This window comes from Aquila chrysaetos, chromosome 2 (genome assembly GCF_900496995.4).
Source record: "Aquila chrysaetos chrysaetos chromosome 2, bAquChr1.4, whole genome shotgun sequence".
NCBI lineage: Eukaryota > Metazoa > Chordata > Aves > Accipitriformes > Accipitridae > Aquila > Aquila chrysaetos.
In genome coordinates, this window is record NC_044005.1 from 6,819,175 (window position 1) to 6,839,600 (window position 20,426).

The 20,426-nt window shown below is 50.3% G+C and overlaps 1 protein-coding gene across 6 annotated transcripts in view; it reads left to right on the forward strand.

Moving 5' to 3' along the window:
• DAAM1 (dishevelled associated activator of morphogenesis 1) overlaps window positions 1–20,426 on the forward strand; it is a 98,782-nt gene that overhangs the window by 13,003 nt on the left and 65,353 nt on the right. For 5 of the 6 annotated variants that reach the window (XM_030043680.1, XM_030043725.1, XM_030043689.1 and 2 more), the window contains exon 2: window positions 6,518–6,615. The exons of the other annotated variant lie outside the window; for it this stretch is intronic. The gene's annotated coding sequence lies outside the window, so the exon portion shown is untranslated. The remainder of the gene's footprint in view (window positions 1–6,517; window positions 6,616–20,426) is intronic. 6 annotated transcript variants of the gene reach the window in all.

The window sequence follows — 20,426 nt, forward strand, 5'->3', positions numbered from 1 at the left end:
GAAAAGGGCCCTCTCCGTCTTTGCAGATATTCCCAGAGACTGCACTTCAGTATTTCTGGATGCAAAAAAATAACAAGTTGTTGGTTGGCTTGAGCAGCAGTTGGAAGAAGTTTTAGTCTTGGAAGGCGAAAGGGAAATTAAGTGTCAGCAGGGAAATTTAAGGTATTAGTCCAAAGGTGCCACCTGGGGATTTATGTGCCTGGGATTAAGATCAGCAAGTGGCCATGTGCATGTTGGGGGCCGCCTGTTTGCACCCCGGTCTGTCTGTGTTGGTGCTCTGCCTGAGCTGCTGGGTGGGTCTCTGGTTGCTTTATCTCCTGAGATTTGTCTTGTGTGACAGCATCTCAGATTCTTCTGTGTTTGGCCCCACGAGAGTCCTTGAAAGGCCAGAAAGTCACAACAACAGGTAAAAAGCACTGCTGCATCTTGTCCGTGGTGCCAGCCTCAAAGCTAAGAGTTGCTTTATCTTTTCAGCTTTCTCTATTGCAGGCTTCAAAATAGCCAAGAAAGCAGTTCATCAGGAGAGCTTTAACGAAATATAGCTTCAGGGTCTCGGGTATCGGCAACTTCTGAGTTAAATACCTGGTGACAGTCATGCACCGGGTCACGTCGATATTTTCTGTAGGCTGGCAAACCGCTATTCACCATTTGCTTATCTGCAGTATCTGACCAGCTTATCCTTGAGTAGCTGGATTTATCCCCCTTATCCGCCTGTGTGTTGGGAGCCTGGCGTGCCGTACCGTGCCAGCCCACCACGCTCTCCCGCTCCTCCACCCCAGCGTGCCGGGAGGAGCCCGGATGGCTGCAGCCGTGGCTGAAGCTGGGGGCTTCGGGGAGAAATGGGTGTTTGCCCTCCATGGGATGATTGATTGCTTCTGTTATTTAAAAAAAAACCAACCCTCCTGGAGAGAGGTACTTAAGCTGACTGAAGTGTTTAAGTGAATGAGTTTCCCTTTAATGAAAAACAAAAAAAATGATATATATGTATCATAATGGTACCTAAAAGAACGAGCCACTGACCTGCTTCATCCCTGGTTTGGCTTACAGATGGAGAGGGGAGGCAAATTTTAGATGAAAGGTGGGAGGAATCAGCTTTGCCCTTGAAAGATCAACTCCTTGGCTTCTGTGGCAATGCCTGACTCTGTTAGCTGTGAAAAGCAGAGAACCGCTTTCCAAGGGCAGGGCAGTTTGTGCTTTCCTGGTGTCTCAGGAGCAGAGCAGCACGTGTACAGTCGGAAGAAAGTCCCCTGGCGAGGGTGAAAACTGCAGCGGGTGGTGGCACATCCTCTGCACCTTCATCCCCACGGCGTTTGCTGGCGTTGGCTCTAGCCCCACGCTCTGCCTTTCCTCTTTGCCGTTTTAAATGATTTCTAGTGAGCGGAGAAGTGGCTGTTTACTGGCTGCATATTCCTGCGTTGCATTAAAGTCATTAAAGGTAGATCTGTGCCTGTTCTGTATTGCTTTGGGTATCGCACGGGCAGCAGCTGAAGGGAAGCCCCGGGTGCTCAGGGATGCTCACGGGCTCACCCGCCTTGTCTGGGGTACCTGCCGTGCCACGGCGAGAGCACGGAGCTCATTTTAGGACTGCAGCAGAGAGCGGTAGTCCCCAATCGCTGCTGTGCCTGGGCTCAAAGATATTCACGATGAGGGCGATTTCTGAGACGGCGCAACCAGAAAGTGCTTGGAGCCGGCAGCCAGGGCTGTAAGGACCCGCACAAAGCACACGTGCCAGCTCGCTCTCCCTCTCGCCTGGGCTGGGCAGGGCTGACAGGGCTTGCAGCCTTCCCAGCTCCGAGCTCTGGGCTCCGCAGTGTTATTTATTGTGCTCCCAAGAGCTGTGAGCAGTGGCTGGCACCCTCTGTTTCGATCACCCGTGCTCCCCGGTGCCGTGCAGGGCTCATCTGCTATGAGGGAACGTTTGCAAACGCTACAGTGATGAGAGTCCGTTTATTTTTTTAATCCTCACCACGCAAAGGAGCCGTTTTCTCCCCAGCGCTCCTAAATAGCATGGTGGAGGCAGGTGGTCCGTCCAGGGCAGGGGTTCCTGGTCCACGAGGTAGAAGGATGCTGCAGAGCCAGGCGAGGAACGGTGTCACACCAGGGATGCAAAAGCCCTTAGCGTTTTATTCTGCAAAGCCAATGCACGCAGGAACGGCAACCCCTCGATGGCTGAGTTAAGTGAATAGATGTGACGAGACACGTTTGTTTATGAAAATACTAATCGTTCCCTCGGGGGATGGGGTGTGTTTTGGGGAACGGGTGAGGCAGCGTGGCAGGGCGTGGGTGACTGCAAGCGATGGGGACCACAAACACAGCTGTGTGTGCCTGCGTGCCCTGATAACGTGAACTCATCGCTGCTGGGAGTCCCTGCCTCAGGTTGCTGGCAGAGATGGGGTACCCTTTATTAATCCACAGAGATAATAGTATTTTTAATGTAACCAGCGGGGGAGTTCACATGGGGCGGAGGCATTCCTAGAAGACCTCCATAGGTACCACCTTGGAGGCATCTAAGAACATGACTCAGCATCTTCGCTGATGGTTTTTTAAAGTAGGTCTCAAACTGGCACCAGTTTTAAAGACTAGGAGATGATCTGAAGATGGGGATGCTGGGATGTGATCCCAGGAGGTAATTTGGAGCTGTGGAAAGCGGTTTGAGCCATGGTCAGCTCTGCCCGCTCCTGCGAAAAGCAGTTTGGGAGCAGGACTGCTGCTGAGCCCGCGGTGGAAGAGCAGCGCCTGCCCCTGCCCTCGGTGTTGACGGGGCCGGTTTGACTGATGAGGGTGCGGGGAAGTGCCGCACGTGCATAAAAGCTGGGGCGATGCTTCGTGCTGGGATATTTGAGTGCTCCTCTTGCCTTTTCATCAAGAAGCTACAAAATGCAAGTGTATATCGCTTTGTCAGGGGGGTGGTGGTGGGCATCCAGCGGCTCTTCAGTCCAGCAAACAGCCCATGCCTGGAAGCCAAAGCCAGATGCTTGCTATCCAGAGCAAGGCACAGGTACATCTGGATATTTATTTATTTTTGAGCTGCATTTAACCAGTGGAACAAACACTTGCAGAAAATGGCCTTAGCCTTGTCTCAGTGTCCTGGATCCAGACCACAGGTGGCCCTGGGAGGGAGTTTGAGTTTGATGAAAGCACGTTAAGCTATCGGTATCAAGAGAAGCGGATAAGAATGATGAGCTGCAACGCTTGGGAGTCCCATACTCCAGGAGAAATCACTCTTTCAGAGCAGACGCTTCTAATGTGGCTTCGTGGGGCCGGAGGAGGACAATGCGGAAGAGGTCAGCACGGATCCGTGCCGCAGTCCCACCTCCCTGCCCCCCGGCGAGCAGACCCTGAAGGGGTGGCTGGGGCAGCACGCGGGATGGTGTCGGTGGCAGCAGCCTCCATGTCCCACCCTGCCCGGTGGCTGCAGCCCTACGCAAGCCAACAAGCAGGTGTGGATGGAGCTTCTGTGGATGCGAAGCTGACGCCAAGCAGCATTTTTACCTACTCGCTTGCAAGAATCACCCATTGGTTCTGCCTGCTGTAGCGCAGAGAGGTGGGGACGGGGTGAGACACGGCACAGATCTGCGCTGGCCTCTGTATCGTCCTCCGCCAGCCCTGCGAAGCCCTGCTAGAAGTGTCTGTTCTGAAACAGTGGTTTCTTCTGGAGTATGGGGCTGAAATGATAGCGCTGCAGCCTCTCACTGCTGAGGATAGCCCTCGTTTTGTCTTGTCCCGTTGATCTGAATGAAGTAATTTATAAGGACGTTTTCCGTAAGTCAATAAATCGATGCTCGCTGCTGTGCCTGGGAGGTTTAGTTTGCTCTAGATACTGCACTGAGTATCTCTGTCCTGAATTGCACTGCAAAGTCCTGCTCTTTGGGAGAGGATGGGGATACGGCTCGATCCTCCGGGAACACGCTGCAGGCGGCTGATGGTGCCTGGTCCCTCTTACTTACGCACCTCCCAATGTGGGCTAATGAGACCAGGGAGTGTGTAAGTGCAGTAGTTTCTCTAGATAGTGTGTGGAGCTTGAGGACTCTGTCCATTGTGCCAAGCAATTCCTGATGTTACAGGTCTTGGGGAAACTGAAGCCAAAAATAAAGGAGGGGAGGGAGTGTTGGCCTTTGGAAGAACACGGTGCAGAAATCTCAGTTACATGTAGGTTTCCCTTTTGTATCTCTGCGTGACGTTTCCTGATGAGAGGAATTGAAAAATTCCTGCTGCACCGTGACACCTCCTCTTCCAAAACCTGCTTTTGTGAGCCTTTTGAAAGCGATGCACATGTGTTTACAAAGCCTGATGCAGGATCTGCCTGAAAAAAGAGGGTTCAGAAACGCAGCTCTGCTACATATAGAGAAATCAAAGATAACCCCAAGGCCTTCAATCCTGTGCTTGTTTCCCGTGCTGTGTCCGAGCACCGTGGTCTGGCAAGGCTGGAGCCATGGTCGCGGATGGGTTCATCCTATTGCCAAGACCCGGGAGGGGACCTTTCCTTTCTGCTGTGCACTGTGGGTTTGGGATAGTTCCTGACTTGTTCTTGTGGCATGAGGGGTGTTCTGGGGACCTCTGAGCTGATGGGCCATGGACTCGGGTCAGCCGACCCCGTGGGCACCCGGAGCCCGGCTCTCCATCCCACTCCGCCTGCTGAGCTGAGCCCCCAGGGACCCCTCCACTTCTCCTCCAGAGTGGCTCCGAGACCGTTCTGCATCTTTTGGAGGTCAGAGCTCCTGCTGGGGAATCCAGAAACGTTCCCAGAGCCAAACCACGCCACGGCGAGCGGGTGTGTGCCTGGTCTCTGCTTCTCATTTCCTTCGTCACTGCAGGGAGCAGTTGAGCTGCACATGGGGTTTCAGCGGGGTGTCCCCTCTTTTGTTCCTATATATTAGAAAAGTCTGTTCGTGTGTTTATATTTAAAAAAAAAAAGTACATATTTTAACATAGCTGTTTGTCAGCTATGCCACTCGGGACTGGTCTGGTTGGGCGAAGGAGGGATGTTGCTCGGAGCTGCCTACCTGTTGCACTGGCAGCTGTGTGATGGTCCTGCTGGTCTGGCCGTGCTTGCACTTGGAAATAACAAATGTTGGCAGGGAACTATCCCAAACCTGCTCAAACCCAGCTAGAAAGGCTCCCTCTGATGTGAACAGGCTTTGGAGTAAGTCTCACAGCACCGGTGGAGAGGCCCTATTGCTGTTATTTATATCACGGCCTGGCCCAAGCCTTTCCAAGGCGTGTGCCCGTCTTGCGTTTTCTGTCCCCATTTTCCCGCACGCTTGCTGGCGTGTTGGGATAAAACCGATGCAGCTTCTGGTGGCAGGGCTGGATGTGGGCTTGCTGCTTGCCACGCTGCTGCCCATCCTCTGGGACGGCGAACGCAAGGTCAAAGCATCGTCGTGCCAACGGCAAACTGGAGCAGCCGTATAAAGTTGTCATTTTAAATAATTGCCAGAATGGTTTCTCCTCCCTTTCCTCCCCCGCCCCATGTTCTTCCTCGGCACCGTGTCCTTCCCCACCCACAACCCGGGGGCTGCCTGGATCTCTTCAGGATTTATGTTAAAAGGGAAATGTTCCGTACGTAATTAAAATGTTGTATTGCTGGGTAGAAATGGGATTTGGTGCTTACTGCTGTCACTCTTTCTCATGCGTGAGGGTGAACTGATTGATTACTGAGGTTTGAGATTAAATATTCCCCTGAGCTCCGCGGGCATTTAACGTGGTGGGGGGAGGGCAGAGAGAAGGGGAGGAGGAAAACGATGGTTTTCCTCCGAAGCAAGGAGAGTAGGGGAGAGTCTGCTGAGCGCATCCCCTCGTCTTGCTCTGCACGCCTTCTGCTGTAACAGAGGCTCCTGGCGCTGGTGTCATGGCTCACAATAAAGCAGGTGCCTTACTCTGCATCCGTGATGGGGGGTAAGCTGCTGGTGGGCTTTGCCGGCTGCTCTCACCGCTAGGTTGAGCATTCCATCCCATCTCATCCCATCCCCATGGCTCAGCTGCATCCCCACCTCCCCACATCCTGGTCCCAGCTCAGATCCCTCCGAGCCCAGCAGCGGGGTAGACCTGCCGTCCCCTCCTTTCTCCCTAGGAGCACGCCTTATTTATTTATTTTCCTTAATTTCTTTTAATCCGAAAACCCCTCTCTTTGGTTTCGATGGGAGGGGAGGAAAAACCCCGACGCGCCGCTCCTCAAGCGCGCGGTGGGAGCCTTGCCGTGCCGGCGCAGGTTGGAGACAGCCGCCTTCGCCTGTTTTCCTTGAAGTCTAATTTTAGCTGAAGGCGAGGGGATCCCTCCAGGGTACGGCAGAGGTTTCCTATCAGCCTAGACCTTAAGAAACACGCACGCAAACAAAAACAACACAGAAGCACTTAGGTTTATTTGGATGAATTCTTTTAAAAAAGGGCGTGACTTATTTTTGCGAGCAGCCCTGGCGCACACTGGCTTTGTTCTGCTGCAGTCGAGTATTTCAGGTCTTCCAAGATTTAATCAGAATAATTAGTTACTGTCTGTTTATACCTTCTGTTTTTGTTGCAGGATTTCCAAAGGGCGTATTTATCTTCCAGAGTGCTGCCTAAGTGTCGCTTAATCATTAAGCATTTGATTTCCTCCAAGTTATCTGTCATGCTGCTTATGTAAGTAAATAAAGAAAAAAGAAGGGAGGGTGGGGATGGTGTTGGTAGATTCTGCTTGGGGGGGGTTGTAAGGATTTTTTCTGATTGTCACGGGTTTAATTGCGAGTTGCCTTGGGTTCCCAGCCCGTCATGCAGTGATCAGAGGACTGCATGTTTGGATTGGCACTTAACGACCCAGCCAGTTTAATGAGGTTGCTTTCAGCCAAGCCTTCATGTATACCCCGCTAAACTGGCAAGAGCTGTGTTACTCCCTGTCATTTCAGGAGGGGGAAGAAAAAAATGGCTTTACGTAAATAAAGGGCTTTTGCTTTCATTTGTACAGTTGCACCTTTGACTCCTTAACCTGGTGGTATCCCTTATAAAAATCACAGCTCTGCCTGGAAATAAGTTACCCCTGTAAGTTCGCCACGATTGGAAATTGGGTGTTTTTCAGCCTGTATTTGCACGTTTGGTTTGGGAAGGGGGACCTTCCCAATTCCCACATTTCCCATCTCTTTAACACCGGAGGTGAGAAGGACACAGAAAAACACTGCAGAAGAGGATGGGATGGCTGGAAAGCCTCACGAGACAGATGTGGTGCTGAACCCGCCCTTGGTTCATGCTCGGTGACTAAATGAATTGCACGATGTTTTCCCTTCAATATTTATCACCAAGAGCAGCGGAGGGCAGCTGCCATGCTGATGGCAGTGTGGGGCCAGATGATTTGCTTTTTTTCCCTTGGTTTCCCTTTCTTCCCAAGCTGGGATGGTAGGGATTGGTAGGGGTTGGGTGCCGGGATGCTGGTTCATCAGCTGCTCCTTGCCACCTCATTTATTGTGCGCAGCGTACAAACTCTGGGGGAAGGGTTTGAGGCACACACTGCTTTTGTGATGGGTTTAGATCCTTTTAAATCCAGAAGCAGCCATTGCCATCAGCTTGTCTGCTGTTCCATGTGATGGGGACCATAAATTTTCAAGGTCAGTAACTTCATGTTAGCCCTTCCCGGAGATTACGGATGCGCAGCGTGGCTTTGCTCTCCTTTGCCAGGAGAAGCTCATTAGAGGGAAGGGGCCAGGGCGAGGGCAAGGTGGGACCATCAGAATCTGTGGGGCTTTGGTGGCTTCAGTAGACCCAGTGAAACACACTTGCATGGAGGCTAAGGTAGAAGTCCATCTCCTCTCTGTATTTGTTGGGGAGATTAAAGACAAACAACTGCGATGGGGCACGTGTTGGATGCTGTGCTGTGGCAGAGCTGAAGCTGGGCAGGTTTCCCATGTCCTGTCCACCTCACCTAGCTCCCGAGCAACATTTTGAGGAGATGCTGGCAAATCCTCTGTCCCCTCTGGGACTGATGTGGCGGTGTCACAGCTGGCACAGGGTTGCCGGTGGCCCTCGCTCTTTCTGCTCCAGTGTGCTTGCGGGTGGGAAAAGTCCAATTTGATGGAAATACTCTTCAGGAAGACTGTTGACCTGATTTTTTCCTTGACCCAGCTGGAAAGCTGGTGGAGGTTCAGACAACACTTCCCAAAGCGCCGGGGATGTGCGATGTGCAGTGTGGCCATTGCTCCTGCCTGGCGTGGCCCCTCCAGCCACAGCGAGGGATGCCGGAGGGGGTGGCAGGTCTCTAATCCCCGTCCTACTGGTATGCACCCGCCTGCTTCACTCAGCCTTTTGCAGATCTGCTTGGTTTGGGCAGATGGAGAGGTGGGGAGGAGGAGCGATGCTGCTAGGAGTTGAGGAGGATGAAAGCACAGGGGGGAAGGGAGGTGGGCAGCATCGTGGAGGCGGATGCTGGGAGGGAAAGGAGACGATGTGGCTTGTTTGCCTGGCGCTTTAGAAGCTGCTTAGTTAAACGAAGCATTCACTAGGGAGCTACATTTGGCTTTTAAATAGTTTTGGAGCATGTGAAGCTCCGTGTTGCTCTCTTCTCCTTTCTGTGGCAAGAGTCACCTCCTGTCCCCATCTCTCTTTGAAGAACATCTGCCTGTTAGAAGTTCACCTTGGGACACCGGAGGTGCAGCTTGGTGGCCCCGTGCTTTCAAAAAGCCTTTCCAGTTCTCCCAAAGCTCCTCATCACTCTAGACCACCTGACCCTTGACTTCTGCTAGTCTGGCCGCTGTGAGCTTTGGCGATTGGGACTGACCACGGGTCCCCTCTCCCGCAGAGGCCACTGCATGCCAGGAGGTTTGATGCTCACCACGCAGCACTGGCTGGTCTGGGATGAGGTGGCTGGTCTTCCATCACCTCTCTTTGAGCATCCCACTTAAGGACCACTGATGCCCCTTTGGCTTTCCTATGCTTTTGCAGGGCTGTGTGTTTCTCCTTTCCCTTCAGCCACCAGGAAACACTCCTCCAAGAGGGTGGAGAATTATTTTTTTTCCTGGAATACCTTATTTCCCTGGTTGTCCCCTGGTGCAGAACTGGATGTTCTTTGCGCGCTTGGGCATCCTGGTAAAGGAAATTTGTAGCACTTAGTTTAATTTAATTCCTGTAGGAAATGAAAGTATTTCAAGCTGCCCTTTTCTTGGACCCCAGAATAACACACCGCTGTGACGGAAGATGCCAAAGGCAGACACAAATGCTAAGGATGGGGATGCAAAGGATGTTTGCTCTCCAAGAAACTTCATCTCAGTCGAGGGTGGGGAATATTCCCCCATACCATAGCCACCCTTGGGGGACGGGCTGTGTCCTCCCACACAAGCAGACCATGGCCACTGGGTGCCACTGAGGTGCCCCTAGGCATGGGGCCGCTTCCCTGCTCTCGCCCTCCACCATGTGCCCACCAGCCACTTCCAGACGTGGTGGGGGAAGGTTTGGGAGGAGCACACCCCGTTTTCCTCATAAAACTCCAAACAAGAGGATTGGCCTGGTTTAGATTTTTAAAATAACTTGCACATTTGGAAGCTAAAGTTTCAGAAGGGCTCTGAATGGAATAATGGCTTTGATCGTGGCAGTCCGAGATCAAGGGAGGGCTTTTTAGGTTTGCTAGATCAGCTGGAAAATATATTGTAGTGTCTAGACTTTATCATCCTCAAGCAAGGCCTTTTTTTCAACTCTACAAAAGGTCTAATCAAAAGCCCACGTACAGTTGACAGGAGGGTTCCTTCAGAAAGGAGCCTGCTCTGGATTTTGATTGTGTCGAGAAGCAAGCTGAAAGAAGTGGTGATCAGCTTTGGTCTTTGAAGGACCTCTGAGACTCCACTTTACAGGCACTGCCGTTTCTGAGGAGGCCGTTGGCATAGGTGGAAGCTGTTGTGTCAGCAGCAGGGTGAGGAGGCTGGGGACACGGACCTGCCATGTGCCAGCCCCCTGGTCCCCAGAGCAGTTGGTTCTTGCAGCTGAGCGCTGGTGAGACCTCGCTGCTCGCCCTTTGGCTGCAGTGGTTGGGGTCAGCTGCTCAGACCGGCATCTCCCACAACCATCTCTGTTTTGGCTGTGTAATAACCATAAATGTCCACATTTGTTGATGTTTGGACAGAACTTCAGCATTTCTTGCTTAAGTGTAGAAAACGTATGTTTTTTTCTCTTTACTTTCCATACTTGGGTTTTTTAAATTTTATTATTTCCATAATTCCAAAGGATTAGAGGCAGAGGAATGATTTCCTAAGGTGTTTGGAATAAACTCAAAAGCCTGCTGTGAAGGTGAGGACATCTGGCCACATGCATTCATTGACTCTCTCTTCCTGAAAGCCCACATAGAAGTCGAGCTCCATCATGTTGGAAGATGCACTGTTGAGAAACCAGAGGCAGTTTTTCTTTGAAGCGCTATGTTTTCTGCACAAGGGTCTTGGGTGTGTTTTGGCAGGTATATAATTGGAAAAGTCATCACCAACCATCTCCTCGGCACACGCTGCAACGCATCGTGATGCCGCACTCAATGCCTGAGGCTTTGGTGGAGTCGCAGCCTAGCTGTGAAAGCTTCAGCTGGAAGCTTTGGAAAACATTTGGAAATGTTTTGGAAAACATTTGGATCAAGGATGTCATAGCTCTGCGTCTGGTTATTTTCCTTTGCTTTGTCCTCAAGAGAGGGAACTGCTGTTGGGTTTCTGTTTTTTCTTTCCATCGATTACTTTTAGACATACTTATTTCCAGGGATGAATCAGAGCAAATGCCAGCATGTAAACAGGTTGCGGTGTAAAATGGTATTAAAATTGGGCTGGAAGGGATCTTGAGAGGTTACCTTGTCCCCAAGGCAGGGTCAGTTGAATCCATGCATCGAACTGGAAGGCAATCGTGTTTGCTGGGACTTGTTTTCTCATAAATTATCTAAGGAGCAGAGGCAAAAATCTGTGAAATAATGCTGTCAGTATGTGTGCGCAAGCCTCCCTCAGTTTATTCAAATAATTTGCTGAATAAGTGTTGAAAATTAATGCTGGGTTTGTTCCCAGAGCTATTCAAAGTAATATTCCAGAATAACCTTTTCTGCCTTGGCATTTGCCAAAATACTGCAGCTTTCATGGATGAGATGCATTTACCCATAGCCTGTACTTGATGTGGAACCATCCCTGTTTTGCCCTATTTCTGAGACAACCAGACCTCAGAAGCCGTTTGGGACGAAGAGCAGTTTTTTCTTTGTTTCTTGTGAATTAGACACGACTTTTCAGTTCTCCAGGTGGTCCCTGCTTGAGCTGGAGGGGCAGCAACAGAAAGCCCCCAGACCCACCCTGACAACACAGGGCAATCTGGGATGCTGCAACGCCAGCCCCGTGGAAATCAACGGCAACCTGTCCCCTTGACGTCTGCAGGTTTAGATAAAGCTGTGAGATCCTGGGCAGCAGTGGAAGAGGAGAAGTCTCACTAGAAATCCTCGTCTGCTTTGAGATCGAGAGCCAAGACATGACTTTCAATTAATTTCTCCTGCATCTTCCTCTGTCCCAGCTTTGTGTCTTGAGCGATGGATCAAAAAACTATATGCAAGAGCCCTAGCTTAATTCCCTTGCCTTTTAAAGGTGCTGCAGAGCTCCAGTGGGACTTTTTTCCCTGCTTGTAGCTTCCCATTTCAGTGATGAAAGGTTTTGAAAGAGGTTCACCTGTAGCCAGCTGCATGCTGGCTTGCTCTGCAGCCAGCGTTGAGTTGGTATTAGCATCCACACAGCCCAGACGGTGACTGGTTTTCCTTCATCTGGTCCTTTCCCCAACCAGTTTATAGTAGGTGATAGCAAAATTCATCCATCTCTGGCTGTGTGGCAGGCTTGGCGAGCCCCCACCAGCCCATCTGTACGTTTAAAGTCAAGATGGCTGGCATTAGCGTTATTGTTTGGCCAAACGTCTGCAGAGATATCACAGCTTAGATTTGTTACAGATGGGTTTCTGGATATAGTCTAAGGCATTCTGCCAGCCAATTTTATATCTGTGTAAAAGTGATTGGCATCCCTATAAATAAAGCTGCTGTGGAGTTATAAATCTAAATATACTTATTCATTAAATTATTTTTACATCTCAAGTGGGTTGCCATCCTGGGTTATCATAAGTGAACCATGCTTTTTGCATGTGTGTTATCCACAGCTCCAGAAATGCAGCTTCTGAGGCTTTAAAATATTTTTTCCCTTGGAAATATGTGTGTGTGAACTATCCGTGAGTCCTTGTGCCATGGTGGGATGAAGGACGTCTTCACTGGGACCTCTTCACAGTCATCACTGGGAATGACCCTGTCCCAGAGACTGTTGTAGACAGAGCTCCAGAAGCAGTAGTGGTGTAAATATGGGAATGCGAACTCTTTCTTTTTTTGGCTTAAAAATGAGTATGACTTTCCTGGGGTATTTAGTCCCTGTGGCCAGGTAAATACTATTTGCGTGGCTCCTTCGGTGCTGGGAAGGACTCCCCCACTAGCATCTCCATCCATGTCCTCAGGCAGGGAGTTTCGCAAAGGCTTTCTTCCTTCTGCGCTGTGGGCTGGGCTGCATAGGAAAGGGGGTCTTTCCACCCCATTCAACCGTCCCAGCTGTCATTTCGGCTACAGGAGTGAGGAAAAAATTCCCCCAGACCAGCTCCAGGCACTGCCATGAGCTGGGGAGGTGCAGAGAGAGAGCCTGGCCAGCCACCCACGTAGCCGGGCAGCGATGCAGGGGCTGGTAAATCTGGCTTGGTCTTTGAACAGGCTTATGAAAACGCTGCAAGCTGCAACCTCCAGTTTCTTTGGGTTTGTTTTCCTTCTCCTTTCAAAGCATTTGAATGTTCATTCAGTAGATGATGAAGCATAGAGCACATGTGCCTGAGAGGCAGAATATCAGCCGCCTCACTTTCCTCAGTAATAACATGCATCATTGAAAGTTAACCTGTGATTTTAGCTTAGTTTCCTAATGAAAGGAAGCTTTAAAGTTGGTCTGTCCATCTACTCCTTATCCCCTGTAACTGACAATTCATCAAGTCCTTTGGCTGGTTTTGTCCTCTGTTCCAGGTTGATTTTCATCTCAGATATGTGGTGCTGTTGCAAGTTTTGTCAAAACAGGCATCAGGTTAGAAGGGTGTTGTGGAGGTTTTTTATTAAGGGAAGGGATGCAATGAAAACTCAGCCTGTACTAGACACCAGGGAATACACATAAATGTTATGAACATCCAAGCCATAAAGAGTGCTTTATCTGGATTTACCACATTACGAGACACTAGAGAGCCCACACTGCTGGACTCTGCACAGACACGTAGGTGTTGCAGGGGCGATGTTCGCCTACGTGAATTCTCTGATGTCTAGTAAATGTAAGTTCATCCTGCAGACTTAATATAAATGTAGCTTATATTGCTTAGGTTCATGGAGGGAAGTCTCTTTGTTAGTGTTGGTATTCCTAGTGCTGCTTACCCCACCGAGTGTAGTTTCTGTAGCGTAGCAGGGTCAACGCAGTCTTGTAGGGTCTTCAGAGGCGGGTAGCAACATTCGCATGTCTTGACCCTTGGTGGAGCTGGTTGCAGGTCTGCATGCCATTTGGCATTGTGGAGGCAGGGGAGGACAAGCTGCAGGGTTTCAGCATCGTGAAGGTGGGAGCTGGACAATGGTGTTGAAAACCTCACCATCTTCCATCACAGGAAAGCTTAGCGTGGCAGATGAGCAGCAGATGGAGAGAAGAACCTGTCATGCCTGAGTGGTGGGTCCTGTGTCGCTGCCCCTGGGTTATTTCTGGTGCACAGTGGCTGAGTTGTAGCTGCATGGTTGGAGGTAAGAGGTTGGCATCTGGGTTGTATCCTGGAGGTACCAGGGATGACATATGGTTTGGACAGACCAACTGTATTTGACAAACTTAGACGTGAAATGAATCACCTTGCCTGGTGCAGGTAAGGGCAGAGATGACCTTGGCCATGGTGTAAGCCCTGCTGTGTGGCTGGTGCCAGCAAACAGGGAGGTGGTGGCCTCCGGGAATGACATTCCCATGGTCCCTGTGTCCTGCTGCAGACCCTGATGCAGTAGAGGAGCCCTTCCTCCCCAAACCAGAAGACAGCTCCTGGTTGGCACGTGTTACCCAGGCTTTGGAGCATGGGTGCCCAGAGCATCCATAAGGCAGTCGGAGGTTATGGTGTGACTAGCTGTACTCGGTGCTGCTGGGAGCTAGCTGCTGGTAGATGGGTCCTATGTGGGTGTGTGAGATCCTTGCATCACCTTATGTCTCGCGGAGGTGCGGGGAGGGGGGGGAAGAGACCGTGAAAGACCAGCCACCTACTTCCCTGCAGGGATACGATGGGGTGAGAACAGGACTCAACATTCATTGTGCTCTTGGTGAGCTGCCAAATGCTTGCATATCTGCCTGGCTTTTACTGGTAGGTGTCAATACTTTTTTCCACGCCTGGTTTTTGTTCTCTGCTTTCCACCAGAGCTTGAATTCTTTGCCGTGTTGAGTTTTTTTTCTCTTTGTTTCTTTTTTTTCCTTCTCCATTTGGTGCTGAAGTAAGAACACAGCTGAAGTACTGGGAGCCCAAACTAAACCTGTCTATTACGCATTACCCGATTAGACGCCATGGTAATAAGCATTTGAATCTAAAGCTAGATTAGGCAGGGAGCAGTCTGGGGCTGGATTTGCATAGCACGCATTCCTTTTCCATATGACGTGTTGGTAAATCTACTGAAAGTGAATTTATAAACCACTGGCATGCTTCAAGTGCTCCTGTTGATGCATGGGTTGCTCTCCCCATGAGGCACTCAACTGGGCAAAAAAAGCCTGTGATTGCCTGGAAGATGCTTTTTCTCCCCTCTTCCTGCTCTCATGGCTCGTGTTGCAGTCAATGGGGATGGGTAGCTTCTGCCAGCTCTAAAAACCTGCATTAATGGGGTTTTGAAAGTTTTTGTCTGTAGAGGCAGTTATTTCAGGGTGTTTTCTCTTCCTGTGGCATCTCTGATGGTAGTGGAGTGAATCCGGAGTTTTCAGGTACCTAAATCCAATTTGCAGCTTCTTCAAGCTTTCTCACCAGCATTACAGGTCTTGCGCTGGAAAATGCTGCTAAGATTTGTCATCCAAAAGCCATTTAATTTCCTTCCCCTGTGGACAGTCACGAGATTGCGCGTGATCTCGGGATCGCTCTCTCTTTGAGTTATTTCATTAGCATGTGTTTAGGGCATCCAAACTGCAGTGTTAATTTGGAGCAATGGGCTACCGAGGTTAGACACGGAGGAAAATGGTTTTCAAGGTTTAGGGCAGTGGCTAGGCAGCAAACCTGCAGGCTCTCCCTTGCAGGGAGGGGTTTGAGATGGAGGTTCTTCTGCATGTTGGAGGTTCTGCATGTTGGAGGTTCTGCATGTTGGAGGTTCTGGATGTTCTTGTTCCTTTGTAGGGAGGGTTTGAGATGGATGTGCTTGTGCTAAGAGCTAAGCAGAAAACAGCCTTACCCAGCCCATTCTCGTGGTGACCTTCGTCTCACGGCAAAGCGCAGAGCAATGGTACCTTTGGGTGTCTCAGCAGAGATGCTCTGATGTCATTGCCCCCGAGTCAGTGACTTGGCTTTGCTTTTTTGTTGTCAGGGCTCTGCTTAGCCACTTTGGGAGCCCAATGAATGTGGCTCGCCCCACTTGAAGCCTTTGTTTGGCCGGCTTGTGACCCTCATAACAAGGGCATGAGGAAGCATGAAGCAAGGAGTGGGGCTCAGCTCACTGTGTGTCAAACTTGGTTAGACCTGCTGGGCCCTGCTTCGTTATCAGTGGTGTTGTCTGGGCAGTGTTGAAAGACCTGGCAAGCTGGTTAATGGAAAGCTGCAGCCCTGAGTGGCTCCTATCAGCAAACTCAATTGCCACCTCTGCTGCTAGAGGTGTTTCGGCTTCAAAGCTGCTAAAGGAATGGGGGGGTGTTTTGGGGTGCTGGTGACACACTTTCTCACTGCAGAGCTGGGTGAGCTTTGAAAGGATGTCACAAAGGCGCTGATCACCAGCGGTACCGTGAAGCCTTGCCCGGATAGCAGATGTGAAGACCCCTGAAGATTCTGCCACCACCAGGACTCAGGAACCCTCAAAGAGGTGAAGTTCGCCATTGCTTCGGATTCTGAGTAAACTGGACTGGTGTCTATGGGGAGAAGTACTTTCACTTTGCTGGCCAGAGTGGTGGACTCCAACCCGAAGCAAGAAGTCATCTGCAAGGAGTTGTGAGCCTGGAAAGGGCCAGGAGAATCGAGGACTGGTTCGAAGACTCGGGAAGGTGAGCAAAGTGATGGTGTTGAACCATGGAGCATCTCTGCAGAGATAGCAGTGGGTGTGCAGGAGGGAGCTGGCGGATGGAAGGGGGCAGAGCGTGGTGCTGTACCCCGACTGAAATTAGTGACGTTGTGGCTTTCTGAGCCCATGTCATGCCTGCGGTGGCCGCTGAGAAGGTACGTCTATGCTTGTGGGTGCATCTGGAGTGTGGCTAGTCCCAAATATACGAACACCCAGACTGCCCTCCTACAGCAGATGAGATTAAATTAAAAACTTCAAACACAGTTATCTTCTCTCAGGGTGTCTGAGCCTCTCAGGGTCCCCTTGGGTCACTTTTTCAAGCAGTTCTTTGCAATTGCAAGGCTGGGGTTTTTTTCTTTTTTAATGAAAAGGGAGATCATTGTATAAATATCTACAGGGATGGGAAGCTTGTATTGGAATTGGCGGGTGCAGTGTGAAAATGTGCAAAGAAGAGAAATCCACTTCTGTACATAGCCCTGGCAGGGAGGTGGCCATTGTCGCTGCAATATTGCACTTTTGAGGGGGGTTTCCTCACTGGAGCGGCTCATTTTTTAAGCAGCATATAGAGATGGAGACAGGCAGGATGCCTGAAGCATTAGGCGTGCTACAGATGCCCTGTTTGGACTTCAAAGTGTCTGGGGAAAACCAGATTTGGTTAAATCAATGCACAAAAGAAAAAATAAAAATCCTGTGCTTGTACTCAGTATGTTTAAATTTGGTTTGTATCGATGCTGCTGATGCTGATACTTTCCTGGATTAAGCGTTAAAATAGCCTCTATTGATTTTTAAATGCATCCCCTTGGGATCTCCACCAGACAGACTTTCCCTTTTGGATGGTCCTGCCAGGGAAGAGGGACTTTCCTTCAGTCTGTCCATGGCAGCGATGAGTCGGCCAACTTTGGAGTAAGCCCTTCCTTGATCCCTGCCATGGGTGGGAGGCAAGGACTTAAAGGTTAGGCAATTTAGGTTAGGCAGTTAAAACAACATGCCTCCATTAAGCTCGGTCCTCCGAATTGCAGGTGGTGGGTTTGAGCAGCTCTCCCGGGAAACCTGAGTCCCGCTGTCCTGTGGCGTGGGGTGGTGCAGCTCCATCCTGGTCAAAGCAGGGCTTTTGCCATAGGCTACGTTGTGTTGCATCCACATTAAAAAAAAAAGTAATCAAGCCTTCCAATTAGTCTCGCTTGCTGTGCTCGCCTGCTTTTCTTCATTATGTTTAAATGCAAACTGTCTTTTAGTGTAATGTGATAAAAATTGCTGCTTTTTCCCAGGCCGGGTGGGAGCAGGCGTTGCGTTGGAGCTGTTGGGATCGTGTTGTGCCTGATGTGAACTCACATATATTGTTTTTCGGTGTTCGTCTGCTGAAGCACAGGGAGGTATTAGTGTCATACTGGAAGGCAAGCAGCCAGTGGGCCATTTCTGCCATCAGACATATTTATCAAGGAATTCTCAGCCCTAGGTTTGTACTTCAGGGGGAAAAAATCACTCTGGATTAACATCAGGGTTTAAAATCTTTAAAGGGAAATCAGCATTGCAGATGGGTAGGCCAGCTGAGAGATCTGACAAATGTGTTTTGTCTGCTTTGGGCACTTTCTGGACTACAAGTTTAATGATATCTTGAAGTTAATGATATCTACCCATCAGGGTCCCTGTTAGGAAGGACTTCTGTTTACAGCAGTCTCCACCCAGTTTCCATTTTGAAAGAGAAAAAAACCCAGCTTGCTACACACCACGAGCTGCATGAACACCAGTGGTTCCAGTAGCCTCACCTTAAGCATGGATAATGCTAAAAATCTCCAAATACAACCCAAAACTAGCCCGTAGGGACTCAGCTGGTAGCTCCTCGTTGCCTTGCCGTGGTGGTGGCCCCATGGCAGATGTTGCTGTGCTGATGGACTGGAAGCGTCTGCTGCTGAGCAACTTGGAAACTCCAGTTTGTGAAGCGAAATTAATTAAGAGGCTTTAAAAGAGGAAAAACCTGCCTGCCTTACCCCTTGGTTTTACACGCAGAGAGCCCATCTCACCCCGGGGATTACTGCTGAAATAGGGAGCAGTGAAATGGAAAGCTCAGCATTGAGGCTTTGCATGCGATAAATCAAAGTCAGAGCCCAAATATTCACTGGAGGAGCAGGGCTTGAGGCTTGGGGGGAGAAAAAAGGGGGAATTAAAATAAAGGAAAGCTTTTATTCAACTATTGTTCTCCAAGAAAAGGCTAATTGGCAAACAAATATCCTCTTCCAGTGGGAAATACAGCTCCTCTCTCCCCGCTTGCCAGGCTGTTGAGTTTTTATTGACAAAATTTGCATCGTCAAAGGGAGTAGTCGGAGCCAGGAGTGATCTCAGAAATGAAGCGACTTAAATCCACATCCTTTCAGATGGAGAGGGAAATATTGAGAGGGGAGGTTTCCTTCCAGCGGCTGGGCTAGGAGGTGGTCCCCACGCCTGACATCTCAGGAGGTTTCTGATCGCTGAAGCTGCTCTTCCTGGCTAATTATATGTAACTTCTGATACGCTTCACAACTCGGTATTATCAGCCTCCTGGAAGTGTTTTGTGCTTTGCATGAGCATTTTCCCCCAGGTGGGGCCAAAACCATCAATGGAAATGGAGCGGGGCTGGATGTTGGCTTGTGCTTGTGCCAGGTGATGAGGATGGAGATGGGATGGAGGAGGATGCTCGCTCTGGGATGCTCGGTAGTGCTGTAGCAGCCCCCTGAACTGTTCAGGGGGTCTTGCGACTCTCTCTTGACTGTTTTTGGCCTCAAGGGCTGCCTAGCCAAGGCTTAGCATCACCCAGCCTGGACACCCGCAAAGGCTCCCTGAGAGACCAGGTTCAAATGGGAAAGGACAACTTTTGTGAAGGTCTTCTCTGCAAGGCTGCAGGCTTTCAGGAGAGCCCCAGGTCAGTGCTAATCTTTCCCCACGCATGACCTTGGCTCTGAAAGGGCTGTCTCTGCCCCTTTGAGCCCCACCACAATGCAGCACCGACAGCTGCCACCCCAAAACAAGAGCAGGGTGAGGGGAGCACTGGGAGCAACGGTCCCTTGCGTCGCCTTTCCTTTCTGCCAGGTTTTTCTGTGCTGCCTTTTGAAGCCAGACCGGGGCACGGGGAGGGCAGAGGGATGCTCCAGCATCCTTCCTGGAGAGCCCCCCTGCCACCTCCACCTCCCTCCGCCTTACTGGGGAGTCTCTTGGGTTTAACTCACCTTCGACAAGTGTTGTGCCTGGGTTTCAGGATGCAAATCATTCAGGGCATTTAAGGAAGGAATATGTGACTTGAAAACTCTTTCTTCCTCCTACCACCAACCCACCCCTCTTTTTTGTTTGCTTCTGCAAAAGAAGGACCACAAATCCACCCAGCTGCTGGAAAAAAAGCACATGTGCATTTGTAGAATTGGGTCATTTAGCACCCTAGTGAGTATTAAGAAATATATATATATTTATATAGGTTCCCAAACTGGGTCTTTTCTGTGGTTTCACGCTTGTTGTCCTTGTTCCTGAAATAAATGGCATTTGCCTGAGCTGATCTGCTGGAGCTCCCATAAGAAGCAGTCTGTAGCGGTTTAGAGGATCTGGCGCCAGCACTCAGCTCGTCACCGATTAAGTTTACCCTTTTAGTGGAGAACCCGTGACCTCCTTCAGTGTTACTGCGCTACTCACCATCTAGCTGACTGGGAAACTTCCAGCAGGGTTTGGTTTCTAATCCTCAAAAACTAAACAAAGTTTTGCTCCAGCAGCATCTTCCCTGGTCAGATTCACCTGTGCACTGAGCTGTGCTGGTCTCTGCAACCAGCAGAGGGGTAAAGGACTGTGTGGGGATCCCTGGGGCAGCTCGTGCCATGGAGGATGGATGCTGCAAGCCCTCAGCATCTTCTCCTTGGACCCGGGCTTACCTTCATGCCCTGGGACAGATGTGGTCCTGCAACACACCAGCAACCATCCCTTGCTCCAGACTTTTGCTGGCTTGCCAAACCGAGCGGCACTGCTCTGAGGATTGATTTCAGTTGGAGAGCGTTAAGACAGATCTCACCTCACCCTGCTGTGCGCCACGCTCTTCCCCACAAAAAATGGATTGCGGCATCAACAGCGTGTGTGCTTCCCTTGGCCGGGAGCTTGCTTGTGCGCCAGAGAGGCGACTTGCAAGCCGGGCTGTGATATTCTCGCGATGCGATGGAGGTGGTTGCTCTTTTCGCTGAGTGGCATCATCAGCACCTCC